Source organism: Miniopterus schreibersii, assembly GCF_964146895.1.
Source record: "Miniopterus schreibersii genome assembly, chromosome: 17".
Taxonomy (NCBI): Eukaryota; Metazoa; Chordata; class Mammalia; order Chiroptera; family Miniopteridae; genus Miniopterus; species Miniopterus schreibersii.
The window spans coordinates 21,734,330-21,749,195 of record NC_138117.1 but is presented as its reverse complement, the minus strand read 5'-3'; the positions used below and the strand labels follow the sequence as shown (position 1 = coordinate 21,749,195).

General features: G+C 37.7%; 1 protein-coding gene across 4 annotated transcripts in view; it reads right to left on the bottom strand.

The window, feature by feature from the left end:
* Window positions 1-14,866, bottom strand: part of NKAIN3 (sodium/potassium transporting ATPase interacting 3) — a 369,009-nt gene that overhangs the window by 297,132 nt on the left and 57,011 nt on the right. The gene's annotated exons all lie outside the window — the stretch shown is intronic.

The window sequence follows — 14,866 nt, the reverse complement described above, 5'->3', positions numbered from 1 at the left end:
CTCCCCTAGGAATTGTCTTTGCACTATTTTTTTGGATGGTTGATTTTTTACCTATATGCATCAATGAAATCTGTAAGCCTGATGTAAATATTACAATAATATGCATGTTATTTTATACTTATTAATAAATGTGAGAAAATAAGTGAAATGAACTTTCACACAAGCAACCGACTTTATACCTTCAAGCATGATTCTTCAGCAACACAAATGCTGATAACATTTTTTCCTTCATTTTCTGTTTAAGGACAGTTTGCATCTGAGGATGCTCAGGTGCTCTGTGTCAGAGGTGCTGGCTTCAGCAGTGCCCATGTCTCACAAATTACATATTCTACTACTCATATCTAAGAGAAAATGTTTGATTTTTTGAGCTAATGCATACAAAATGCAAATGTGAGCTCATTTATATCTATGCTTCACATATAATAGAATAAAACTTCTTCTTTTGGCTTACATAGCATTTTGTACCTTATCAACCACCATTAAAATGCATTAAACGGCTGTGATAATGATGCACAATTGACCTGCCCCGTACTTCAGCATTCCTAATCATGTCTAATTTCTGTCTGAAAATGAAGGACAGCCTAATTATCAAACTACTAACTTCAGGTCCTTTGAGTATTTTTAAAAAAGGCAAAGAATATTAATTAGTTTCAACTCTCAATCTTATAAACTTATACACTGTTCTTGGGAAACTATCAATGACATATTCCGGACTTTCCTCCATATGTGTGCCTGAGATGTTAACAACATCTAGGCTGGAAAAGTTGGATACACTTTCGCTGCTTTTCCATTCACTATCTCCATGGTATAAATTCATAACATATTCCAATATGCTTACTTTTAAAATATCAACAAAAATTAGAAACCTGGTATTTAACTAGTCCTCCAAAATATATGTGCTACCTACAGAGAATAAATAGCTTGAGGATGTCTGTATGTATCATAGGAAAAGACTGAGTGATATGTTATCATCTACTAGTGTTAAACATACAGAACTAACAAATAATACATTTATTAGCACTTTAGAAGTGTAGACTATACTTCAATCTCTGTGGAAATCAAACCCCTCTCTTTTTCTTGTAAACTCTGCTGACAGACAGTTACTAGAGTTTGTGGGCAGGGGACCAGGACAGGTGAGAGGTAAGGACGGAGAAAACAGGAGCTGGGCTTTATTTCACAGGCTTGCATTGTCTTATGTGTCTTTCTTAGAGAGACAACAGATGTTTTGCCAATCAAAAAAATGTTATTATCAAATACTTTGGGAATATAACATTATTTGGGAAAACAAAGAAATGTCTGTATTCCAGGACCTCTAAGAGCCTTTAATATGCAAATGAACATTTTTCAGCAACAAGAATTTTGAATATATTCTGCAGAATTTCTAATTTTCTTTTTACTATCAAATGCTTTTTTAAGAGAGCATTTCTTTATAGAATTTTGTGTTACAAAATGTATATTAAGTATTTTTAGGCAAATGGGAGATATTTAGAGATTTCAATCTTAGGAGTGACATGGTTTTATTTGCATGTAATATACATTACTCTGATGGCTGTGTGTGAGAGGCTTGGTGATCCTGGAGCCTGTTGAGATAAGACGGTTAAGGTCAAAATAAAGGCCGTAGTAGTTAAGGAAAGAGAGTTAATAAAGACTAAGATGGCCCGGCTGGTGTGGCTCAGCAGTTGAGCATCCACCTAGGATCCAGGAGATTGAGGTTCGAGTCCCGGTCAAGGCACATGCCCGGTTTGCAGGCTTGATCCCCAGTAGGGGGTGTGCAGGAGGCAGCCGATCATTGACTCTCTCATCATTAATGTTTCTCTTTCTCTTTCCCTCTCCCTTCCTCTCTCTGAAATCAATAAAGATATATTAAAAAAAAAAAAAAAAGACTAAGATACATCTCAGAGAAAAAAAATGGCAGGATTTGGCAATTAATTTGACAAATGAGTAGATGAAAGATACCTCCCAAATGTGAAGTGTCGGTGACTGGGTGAAGATATGTGCCAACAAGACAGAGATTGGCAAGACAGAGAATAATGGAAGAGACATTCTGAGCAACTACACAAACACATATAAATTAGTTTATAAAGTTCTTTCACCCTCATTATTTTATTCAACACCAGTTACAACTCTAAGACATAAGCAGTATACATAATTTTTCTTATTTTAATGAGAAGAGTGAGATTGGAATTTTACATTACCCAACTAAAGTAGGCTAATACCACATGAGGACTCCTCTCCACCCCTCCAATCATCTCTCAGCAAAGAGGTAATTTTCCCATACTCAGTTCTCAGAAAACTCTCTCATGGCTCAGGCACTGTATAACTGTCTTTTGAAGAAATTGCATTAGCCTGAAATGCTCTCAACCAATCCTAGTTGAGAAGCTCCTGGAGCTCCACTAAATGAACTAGATAGAAGGGCCAAGAAATAGAACCTGGATTTAGAACTAATTCTTAGGTCCGCATACCTGTCACTGTTGGAAGTTACTGTTCTTAAAGTTTCAAAAGGAACTTTCCTTAAATATTTATGATTTAAGATAAAATTTGTAGTGGCAACATCATACAGAGAAACAAAAACTACTGAATTTTAAAGAGCTTATTTGAAAGTAGGAATAATGGTCCTAAAAAACTGCATTAGATAACCCCCAAATGACTCTAGATGTTGAGGATACATGCAAAGAATTTGAATCACATTGTTTCAGGAAATGTGAGAAAAAGCAGTTTACTAATATACCATATAATTGCATACGTGATTTCAGATAGGCATGAGTAAATAAAATTATAAATTAATATTATAAATAAGCCTTAGACTTTCATCTACATCTCTGAGTTACATGTTTAGACTGGCCAAAATACTAGTTCTTCTCACTGAGAGAGTGGGAGAATCCTCTTTCATGATGAGTTGCTTTCTTTTCAGGCTTATTGGATCCTGTCCCATTTTTCGTTGCCACCACTGTTTCCATTGACTCAGGAGATGCCTGATCAAATCCTCTCAAAGCTGAAATTGGGAAGCCAAGGACGACCTTGGAAGCAAGGGAGGAGTGAATTAATGTGAGATTAGGAATGACATATACAGTACTGACTCTAAATCTTGTCATGAAGGAAGGTTTACTTCTGCCATCGGGAGGAACAAGGTTTCCTGAAAATGAAAAGCTATATGTCATAAAAATGCTGCTGTGACTTGGGGTGTTTGCAGGGAAATTGTATGGCGGTGTAAGCTCGCAGGTAACAGTGTGGTCTTCTTCAAGTGACTCGCCCCTGTAAGGAGACAATTCTTCATGGATCTCTCACATTTCTGCTCATCTTGGCAGCGAGGCACTGAGTGCCATTTATTCTCAACTATGTCTTCAAAGATGTTTGATAGCAAGTGGCCTTGGAAGATGGAGACAGTGTCTCCCTCCAGAGAAAAGAATAGGTATATTCACTCCCCAGTATAATAAAGATAAATCTCCTTGCAGAGAGAAGGTCAGACATGCTTCCTGCCCACTGAAATGATTCAGAGTCCCTGAGCTCTGGGCTCTTCTCCTGTAGTGCAACCCGCTGCGTGTGCATGTGTCAGATGGCAGTCTCCGTGTCCCCCTGTGGGGACTGAGGCAGGGGGATTGGGTGCACTGATGCCAACACAATGGCTACTGCCGCTCTTGTGTGTAATAAATTGTCTTTAACCTCTAACCCAGGAGTCCTGGGTCTTCTACCAGCATCCATGACACTGTGACAAGCTAACATCCTAATTTGCAAGTGGGGTGAAATCTCAGACCCTGCACTCTTCAGAATTCCTGCAATTTTCTACACTCCCTCCTTTACTTGTCTAGAAAAAAAGAGCTGGGACTACATGACTTTTAGTTATTTTTCCAGCTTGATGGGTATGTATAATTTATCTGAAGAATATGAAAAGCTTTGGCAAAATGGTGCTTATGTCTTATGTCTTTATTATTTAAAAATTCCTGAAGTTGTTTTGCTAAAAGAATTCCACATCAAAGGCTTTGAGTTTTATATGCTTCCTCTTTCCGAAAAAAACCAAGGACCTGAACACTCGCTTTATTCAGTTAAGACTTCAGCTTTTAAACATATTGACTTGAGCTGTAATCAATCTCCTCTCAAACCCCTCATGCACACTCACTTCCTTTAAGAAGTCATTCAATTGTAGCTTTCGTTTTGAAGGTTCTCACAGCCCCTGAAAATGTCTGTTAACACCACTCCTATTAAATCTTAAACCAGCTGGTCAATTTGTATATCTAAATTTTGTCTTTGTGGCTGTTTCAATTCCAATGATGTTAGTCACAAGAAAATGATACTCTCCACACTGGAAAAGAAAAAGTATTCACTCATATTTAATAAAAATTTCTCTATAAGAGTAGGAAATTGATTCATTAATTGATAAATATTTATCAAATTCCTACTATGTTCCAGAAATCATCATAAGCTTTTGATATAAAAATTAATAAAACATGATACTGCCTTCAGAAAGTGCCCAATAAAATAGTTTATAATCTAGTTTTATATCCTATTGCCTAACTTCCTTGGAAAATGGATAATATACCATTCAGATATTAACAAAAATTTTTGAATAACAGCTGAATGAATGAATAGATGATATTGAATGAATAAATACAAGTCTGCAAACCGTGGAGAATCCTGGCTGTGCATCAAATATATGCTTTGGCAGCCTGGGGATTTCTGAAACCATTTCAGATCAGTAGTGCTAATGAAAACTCATTTCTTTGCAGAAAGTAGAATTTAAATTCTAATTGCATTAAAATCCCTGGGCTATTACTTCTTACTAAGAATGCACATAGAAACTATTAAACTACACTTAAACTAATCCTGCCACAGGGTTGGTTTATTTTTTCTTTTTTTAATGCAGGCCTTCACCTGAGGATCTATGCCAATGCACAATTAACCCTTGTCCAAGATCTCCTAGACTGATGCCACAGGCCTACCTGGACTGGACTGCACAATGAGGTGGCTTTGTAGGTTTTGATCCTAAAGACACAGACTATACTACATCCAGGGATTAGGCTGTTGATCTGATTTGATTGCTGATTAAGTAATAAGAAGGCAGATGGACTATTGTTCGTCCTCATGGCTCAGACTCTCAAGTCATCAATCTGCCTCACTGTTCTGAGAATAAGAAGTCTGGGTCCTTGAAGCTAAAACAGAGTTACTGTTATGCACTGGGTGTTGGTAATTTCATGTTTATGGACCAGAAGAATTAATATTTCTTAAATACTACACAAAGCTATTTATATAGTCAATACAAACCCTACCAAAATTCTAATGCCATTATTCACAGAAATAGAAAACTATTCTAAAACTTATATGGAACAACAAAAGACTCCAAGTATCCAAAGCAATCCTGAAAAAGATGAACAAAGCTGGAGGAATACTCTTCTTGATTTCAAACTATATCACAAAGCTGTAGTTATCAAAACAGTGTGGGTAATGTAAAATTCCGATCTCAATCTTCTCATTAAAATAAGAAAAATTATGTATACTACTTATGTCTTAGAGTTGTGACGGGTGTTGAATAAAATAATGAGGGTGAAAGAACTTTATAAACTAATTTATATGTGTTTGTGTCGTTGCTCAGAATGTCTCTCTTCCATTATTCTCTGTCTTGCTAATCTCTATCTTGTTGGCACATATCTTCACCCAGTCACCGACACTTCACATTTGGGAGGTATCTTTCATCTACTCGTTTCTCAAATTAATAACAGCTAGAAATCGGAAATAACATTCTGTGCTTGTATTTTCCATTCTGAGTTCTCATTAGATGTGCTTCCAATAAGTATATTCTCAGTTTCTAACCCTAACATCTACCAGGACTCCCACTGGATTCTAAGAAAGCAAATCTTAGCCTCTCAAGGGCAGCTCTTTCCGTGACTGTGGCCTAACCTAACTTTTGACGTTATTAAAATATTCTTTTCAGAGAACATTCTAAGGAGTGCTGGCAGCTGTGTCATGCTGGCTGTGGCTGCTGTGATAACCTTCTTCCATTCAGCACATCAATGAAAGAGCAGCCCTGTAATTCTGCTTCACCAGATGAGAAACATCAAGAGCTCTGAGAGTTTCTTTGTGCAGAAGTCTCGGGCTTCCCCATCAGGGAGGCAACCTGATACCCAGCGGTATGTGGCCCAGTGACATTCAGGAAGCAAGAAATCAAACTGTTACAGAGGAAAAGCTTGATTTAAAAGGTTTCTACTACAAGGTCTTTGTGGATAGAGTCTGCATCCAACAGAATACTCAAATCTGTCTCAGACTTCATTGTGAATAGATATTCATATAATACATTTCTGAGTGCCAATAAAATAACATACTTCCAAATATCCCAAGCAAACAGAATATTTTTTTTGTAAGGGTTGAGAGGTGTGATTAAGTTTTGAAATTTGAGCCAAAGCTATAGAGAGATAGATACCTCTTTTGCTTCATATCTCCCTTTTATACAAATATTAGAAACAACTAGGTTTCTCTAATGGGAAAAAATAGAGATATAAATGGATTCCCAATAACATCAGAATGAATTGAAATTTGGAATGAGAGTTGCAAGACCTGAATTGCAGTGTTGACATAGTCCCTAATCATTTATTTCTGAATAGTTTATAGTTCAATAGCTTTCAAAAGAAATTTAAGGAGTGACTCGCAATAAAAACTTGCACACAAAAGAACATAAGAAAGTTAAATGAAAATTCAGAAACAATATAGAGTAAAAAGGGAGGAAATTTCCTTAACCTATTTCATCTAACTCTGAGGAACCTGAACACAAAGTGAAAAAGGGAAACATGATGAACCTCACAGGTTTCACTATTGTCAACGAAAAGCCCACTAATTCTTGATAAAAGAAGTTGTTTCTATTTTCTTTTTTTTGTTTGTTTCCTAGCTCTAAATTTTAGGGAAAGTTTTTCTTTTGGACCTTTATATAAAAAGGCATCAAGTTAGGCGACTCTTCTTAAAAAATGCAAAAGCTCTGAATAAAAGTTAATGGTATTTTATTGAATTGTACTTGAGCGAAGGTAATTTCTTTGGAGAGTCAATCCACTGCAGCTCAAGTAAATTGCTTTTGATGCTCTACTTGACAGGAGGAGCCACCAAGTAGCTCCATGACCTCTCTCGCCTCTTATAGGGATTTTGATTAAGAGAACTCCAAAGTTCCTTCTAACTTACAAGTGATATTATTTCCAGGATTAATTTCATTTAGACTTTCTATTATTGTTAACATGCTATCTAAACCCAAATGCCCACTGTGTAGGGGATTCTCATCACCTCCCTTTTTTCATAAAATTAACATTATAAATATGTCTGAAACCAAATTATGTGCTTCAAGTAAGAAAAAAGGGTCTTCCATAGTACCTGAAGAACAATGCCTGTTGAATTAACATGCAAATACAACTATTTCAGTCTCTCTTGCCACTTTTATACCTTGTGTTTAAAAGGCTCAGCTTAATTGAGTTGTCTGTATCTCCTATGAATTCTAAAATAAAAACAAAGAAATCTTTCTGTTGCCAATAGTAGTCCCAAGGGTAATCTAACAGCAATGAAATAGATGCTACAGTTTCTAGATAAATAAAAATATAATTACTTTAATAGGTAGTGAAGGGGAGCAGAATATGCCACCATAAAATATGCCTCTTTGGAATATTGATTATTTTGAACTCAGTTATTTTTAAGAAACAGCTCTGAAAACTGTGATGTTGCCCTTCTGTAAAAGACATTTACATTTTTAAGGAAAATCTCCATCTGTAAGCTTCCCCCCTTCTCTCCCCCTCCCCAAGAGGAGATGACTAAATCTCTAGAGCCTCTTATCAATGGAGAAGACAGCAACTTAAATCTGCATAGCAACCATGCCCTTGTTTGCAGGCATAATGCTTCACTTTATTGCACTTCACAGATACTGATTTTTATTTTATTTTTTTACCAAATTGAAGGTAAGATCCTCCACCAGTAAAAAGATTAGAACTTGCTAAAGTCTCATATTATGGTCAGTATTTTTTAGCAATAAAATAGTTTTAATTAAGGTATATACATTGGTTTTTCAGACATAATGCTATTGCAGACTTAAAAGACAGTATAGTATAAACATAAATTTTATAAGTACCAGGAAACCAAAAAATTAGTGCGACTTGCTTTATTGCAGTATTTGCTTTACTGTGGTGTTCTGGAACCAAACCCCTGAAATCTCCAAGGTATGCTTCTACTGTGCTTTGCCTGAAAATTTCCCATGACTGGCTATCTCCACCCTCAACATTTTTCTTCTGTCTTTATCTGAAGATGATATTTACGTTTACAGCTTGGGCCATTTCAGAGAGTTACTCAATTTTCCTGGATACCTCTCATGGATACAAGAGGTATACAATTATTAAACTTTTATTTATTTTTCTCCTATTAATCTGCCTTTATTATTGGGGGGGGGGGTCTCAGCTAAGAACCTACAAGGGTAGAGGGAAAATTACTTTTCTTCCCCCACAGTTTAAAAGGATTCTCACTTCAGTTTTATTCTACTCTAGTTCAATTTATACACAGCAGCCAAACTGAGCTTCTTAAAACATAAATTTGACCATGCCCTCTCCTGCATAAACACCTGAATAGCTTCTTTTAGGGCTAAGGGAGGAAACATTTACACTCTTGACTGTGTTCTCTGAGATTTGCTCGATGGGCTCCTGTCCACCTCCCTCCTCCCTCAGCTCATAGGCTTCCTAGCCTAACTCTGGGACTTCAGGTCCCCAGACACAGCTGCCACATCCTGACCCTGGGACCTCTGCGCACACTCAGGTACGCTCTTCCCACTGCTCTAATCACAGGCAGCTCTCTTCCCTCTCATCCTTTCGTCCCAATTGCCGCCTGATCAGAGAGGCCCTCCCTGACCACTCTTGTCAAGAGCTGATCCTAACATTCTTTATTTCGGCTCACGTTTTTCATAGCATTCCTCAAAGCTCATAATAATTTTGTCGACTTATTTTCTTTCTGTCCTTGCACAATGTAAGTTCCATGATGGCAGGTTTGTGTTGTCTACTGTTGCATTTCAAGCACGAAGTCAACCATGTTTAGTCAATAACTAAAGAATCGCTGCATATTTTATAATCATCATGGTAACACTATAATCAAATGTCATGGTCATTTTCCCCATAGTATCTCCTATTTCAAATCCTCAGCATGAATATACAGTTTCTAAACAAACTAGACAAACTGTAAACTTTTCTTATCAGATAATATGATGACTTCTAAAAGGACATAATGGTATTTTCAAAACCTACTAAAGTTAACAAGATTTTATGGCTCTTTCAAACTAATGTCAAAGCAGCTCAAAATTAGCAGACACATCATTGGCAGAGAAACGAATACATATGAAAAGACAATGGGCCTATGTTTTGTCAGAGAAGCCACTGGGCAAAGAGTTGGTGTGAAAAGTTCCCTCATATTCCTCTATTAAATCAATCCCCCACTCTTCCTGTGAAGAACACATTTTAACAATAAGCTGTTGTGGAACTGTGACCCACAGGACTATTTGTGCTCTGCCTCTTCTAGACAGTTGTTTGCATAAACTGCAGCTGTGAAATCAATTCAGTGGACAATGACCAGAATTTCTAAAAATTAAATACAACAGGAAGAAAAAAGAATGGAAAATATCAAAGTGCATTGCACAGATGTAGGAGAACAGCTATTTGAAGACACTTGTTTTAGTTACACGTCTGAATGTGTGTGTGTGTGTTGTGCACACTTATTCTGGGTCCCAATATAAATCATAAGTTGCAGTTAAAAACAAGTTGAAAACCACTGACCTTGACAGAAAACAAGATAGAAACAAGAGCTGGAGACTACTCGTAAAACACATGCATATTTCCAGATTTGTTATATGCCTATAAGGGTACTAATGGGGTTCAGGACATTTTAACCCAAAATATGGCACCTTAGCAATATTAAGCTGAAGAAATTTGCAAAACAGCAGAAGCAGGAAGGTCACTCTGACCTTCCCCCCACCCTTCTCCTCTGAAATGGATCCTAAAACCCTCCTGTGACAGGTGCCCTCCTTATACCCAGAAGAAAATAGCATCCATATCCTAACAGGCCTTGCTGAATTTCCCTCGGTTTTCTGACCTATCGTATTTCTACACGACTGCCCAGGCTTCACAACACTGAGCATAAAAATTCTCAGGTCTAACTCTTTCTCCAGGTCTTCACTTCCCTGTGAAACCTCCTGTGTCATGTAAAGCATATTAAATAACTTGGTATGTTTTTCTTCTGTTAACCTGTCTTTGTCAGTTTAATTTTCAGACCCAGCCAAGGACTCTGAGAAGGTCAAGAAAATTTTTTTCCTCCCCTAAAGTACTCACACACTATTTGTTCCTGTCTTTGAGACATTTCATTCGGCCGTGTATTTTAGATAATTGCTCTCATATCTGGTTCCAACTATAATGTAAAGTTCCATAAGGGTAGAAAAATGTCTTATTCATCAGGGAATGGAATTAAGGTCATGCATTATGTTGGATTATAGCTGACCACCAGTTATCTGACACCCTTTCCATTCAGAGTGTCCAGTAAGGGTCATGTCTTCGCCCTCTCAATCTGGGAGGGAAGTCTGTAATCATACCGACCAATTAAAATGGCAGAAATGATGATGTGATGCGTGTTCCCAGGCCTAAACCTGACAGAGCTGGCAGCTTCCACTCCTGTCTCCTGCAACACTCACTCCTGGAGCCTGAGCTTCCATGTGGGAAGCGGGTAGCTTGCTGGTAAAACCATGGAGAAAGGCCCTGCAACGACCTAGACAGGGAGGGAGGCCCTGCTGAGCCCATCCTTCTGGTGTAATCATGAAAGACAAAGGCATGTGTGTGAGGCTTTCTTGGGTTTTATAAACCAGGCACCGGCAAACTGTGGCCCACAGGGCAGCTGCTTGATTTTATAAATAAAATTTTATTAGAACACAACCACAGTCATTTATTTACATATTGTCAGTACCTCTTTTCACATTACAGCAGCAGGGCTGAGCAGCAGTGATGGACACAATGTCCCACAAAGTTTGAAATATTCAAGATCTTACCCTCACAGAGAAAGTTTTGGCCCCTATTCTAGACCATCCCAGACACCTCCAAGTGACCACAGATGATACCACGTGGAGCAGAAGAATCTTTCATCCAAGTTCTGGCCAGATTTCTAACCTGTAGAAATTGTGGCATAATACAAAGGTTATTGGTGTAAGCCACTTGTTTTAGGGTAGATTTTTACGTAACAGTAGGAAACTGAGAGGTAATTCATTACCCAGAAGTGTGGTGTTGTATAAAACCTGTGACATGTGTCAATGGCTTTGGAATCAGGCCATGGCCAGGAGCTGAAAGAGCCTCACGGTGACCATTAGTGGAAAGAAGGTCTTTAAAGAGACTGTTTGTGAAGTTTTGAGGGACAGTAAAAATATGTTATCGGAGGCTGGGGACCATCAGGTATTCGTTCTCTACTGGCAAAATTTCAACATTAGTGTTGCCTGTGATAATAGAGAAAATGGAGAAGGAACCCAACGAATGTATGATTCAGGGGGTGGGAAGATGAATGGGCAGAACAGAGAAAGCACCCACTGGCTTCTAGCTGCCAAGGGTAAAATATGAGAAGAGAGATGAACTAGACAATAAAAATGATGAAGTTGTGAGCAGAATTTACTGGAAATACAAAATAGTCAGGGCAGGGCAGGTAAGAACAGCAAATTTTCTCATCCCAGCCTCTCCCAGACTTGCAAAATCAGAAATGGCCCCAGGACAAAGGTTAAATCTGGGATACCACCTTTAAAATTTGCCCTTGGGTCAATAATCTCAATTCCTTTGTTGAGGTGCAAAAAGATTTGGAAGGGCTTCCAAGAATCTTAAGAGTTGTACATCTCAGATCTTCTCTGCCAGAAAAGAGGGCCTCTATGAATCTTGAGATATGCTTGGTAAACCCTTTTAACTAGAAAAAAGGCTTCTTTGTATAATTTTTCCAGAAGAGCCCAAATCTCAGCCCAAAGGCAAAAAAGGACTCATCAGGAACAAATGTGTGTGTGGCTTTTACTTGGTGGGTGGCTTATCATTGATACACAGAAGCCCTATAAAGTTTTCTATGGAAAAGGAGAGGTGACTGAAAGAGCGTAACCAAGAGTCACTGCAGGCATTTGTAGGGAACAGGAGTAGATTCTAACCAGGGAACTGATGACAAGTGTCTGGTTGCGTTTCAGGATCAGTGTTAGAACAGGGACTGCTCTATACTCCCATTTTCTCCTTTGGAAAAGGAGGGTCTATGTCTTCTATTCCTACTTGGCCATTAAATGTTGGGAGGAGAGCAGATAAATTCTCCCAATAGTTCACAGGACTTCAGGTTGAGAGGAACCACCTCAAGGACCCTCATTCATTCATGACCTTGATTTACATTATCAGCTTTTTCAATTCAAGGCAATGTTGCAACAGGGTAAGATTTTTGAATGTGGAAAGCATGTGAATAATCTGTGGTCAGAAGGTAGATGACAGTCCTTACATAGAGGATCATTTGTCTCCCCTTAAATCTATGGGTGCTCTGTGACTATACTGAGAGAGATTCTGGTAGAAGCTATATTGTACTAAGTTTTGAAACTTCCTTAAGACTGGAAATTTCTAGTTCCTGACTCTTAGGTTACTTACTCTTGGAGCCCTGAACTGTCATGTTAGACCTTCAATAACTCTGCTCAAAAGAGCAAGTGGAGGTTCCGTACCCAGTTTTCTAGCTGTGAATGAAGCCATCATTGACCCTCCAGCAGAGCCACTAGCTGGATTCTATCACAGATGCCACATGGAGAAAGCTTGCCCAGCCCAACCCTATCCAAGTTTTGACTCACACAATCCTAAGATACAATGAACTGGTTGTTGATTTAAAGCCCTAAATTTTGGAGTGATTTGTTATACAGCAATAGATAAGAATCATATGTTTCATACTGGCACTAACAATACACAATTATACTTTCAACATATCTACTCTCCAAAGTCAATGAGTTTGAAAAAATGTGGTCTCTGTTATGGGTTGAGTTGAATTTTCCAAAAGATATGTTCAAGTCCTGACTCCTAGAACTTGGGAATCTGAACTTATTTAGAAATAAGGTCTTTGCAGATGCAATCAAATTTAGGTGAAGTCTTACAGGATTAGGGTGGGCCCTAATTCATTGACTGGTGTCCTCATCAAAAGGGGGAAATTTGGTCATAGACACACACAGGGGAGAAGGCCATGTAAAGATGGAGGCAGAGATTGGAGCGATGCATCTCTAAACCAAGGAACACTAAGGATTGCCAGCAGCTATTAGAAACAAAGAAGAAATACTCCTCTAGAGCCTTCAGAGAGAGAGTATGGCCCTGTCAACATCTTGATTTTGGACTTGTAGACTCCAGAATTGTGAAGAAATCAACGTGTTATTTTGAGATACCTGATTTGTAATACTTTGTTACTGCAGCCCTAGGTGACTAATATAGTCTCCTACACCAGGTGGCATAGAGTAGAACTTATACATCTATTACAAACACTACTGATAACACACAACACATCTTTTAGAATATTATTAATACTGGACAGTAATCTTCACATGGCCCAGCACATACAGATTACAAATATTTAGGCTGCTTCCCGATATTGAGCCAATGTTCTTTTTCATGCTGATTCTTAAAGTCATGAGGCTGGAATATTCTGAGGCTTCATGCCTCCTGGCCTTCAAACCCACTTGATGACTTATGGGTCACATGTGAGGAAGGGCCAGAACTGTAAAAAGTGACAAAAATCCAATGAGGCAATACCATATTCTCTTAAATGGGATTTGGAAATTTGCTATGGCTTTTAGTTACTTGTTCTAAATACTTTCAGATAATGATACTTGGGCCCAAATCCATAAGTCAAATATTTAATGATGTGCATTTGTGTCTGTATCAATACTTCAGAGTACTAATCACTCTAAACACAGGAGAAAAGTTTATGCAGTTTATTTTTACTGTATGATAATATGTATAGTTAAGAAAAATGATACATCAAGTGAATATTTAGTAAATTCTCTTCTAAAGTGGTTGTTTACACCTGGCTTCAGAAAAAGACCAGATAAATGTGATGATCACAGGATTGTAGTAAGGGCATTGCAGGTTTTTTTAATTGACATTGAACCTCACTTGGGTAGCCCCTGGTACACCTGCGCAGAATGCAGAATTATTGCCTTACTATTATTAAGAATGCATTTCATATTTCCAGATTGCATTCATTTGGCCAGTGGGACATGCACTCAAATGAGCTAGTACCAGATTCATCTGAGCTATAAAAATAAATAATAACTACATAATAATCTTTTGATGTACAGCCAAGAATCATTTAATTTCTGGAGTCATAAAAAGATGAAATGAACCGCAAATTCAAAAATGCCAATGAGTACTTGAAGGAAATATCCTTTAGAGACAGGTAACTCTAGCTTTTTTATACAATAAAAATTTAATTGCTTAGGGGAAATTTAATAGTAAAATGACATATTTCTATACTAGTGTAATAGAAAACTTGAAAATATACTTAAGAGTATTGGCTCGTGCATTTTCAAAGACCATCCTGCAAATTGTGCGAGAAAAACTTTTTATGCAAAAACTAACAAAAGCACAAACAGGATCATTGTCATACCAAGTAAGAGGAACAGAGGTTGATGACGGAGGACCTAAGTTCACACAGCAACTCAGTCACCTAACCTCCTCTGCCTTCACTCTCCGTATACATAGACAGAAATCATAGTAGTACCTATGACATTGAATCATTGTGATGAAAAATGAGAAAAGTGTACAGAAATATTGCTTGTAAATTACAAAACATTTTGCAAATGTTATGTTATTCATTAATCTGATGGAGAAAGTAACCCCAAATTACAAGTTGTCAT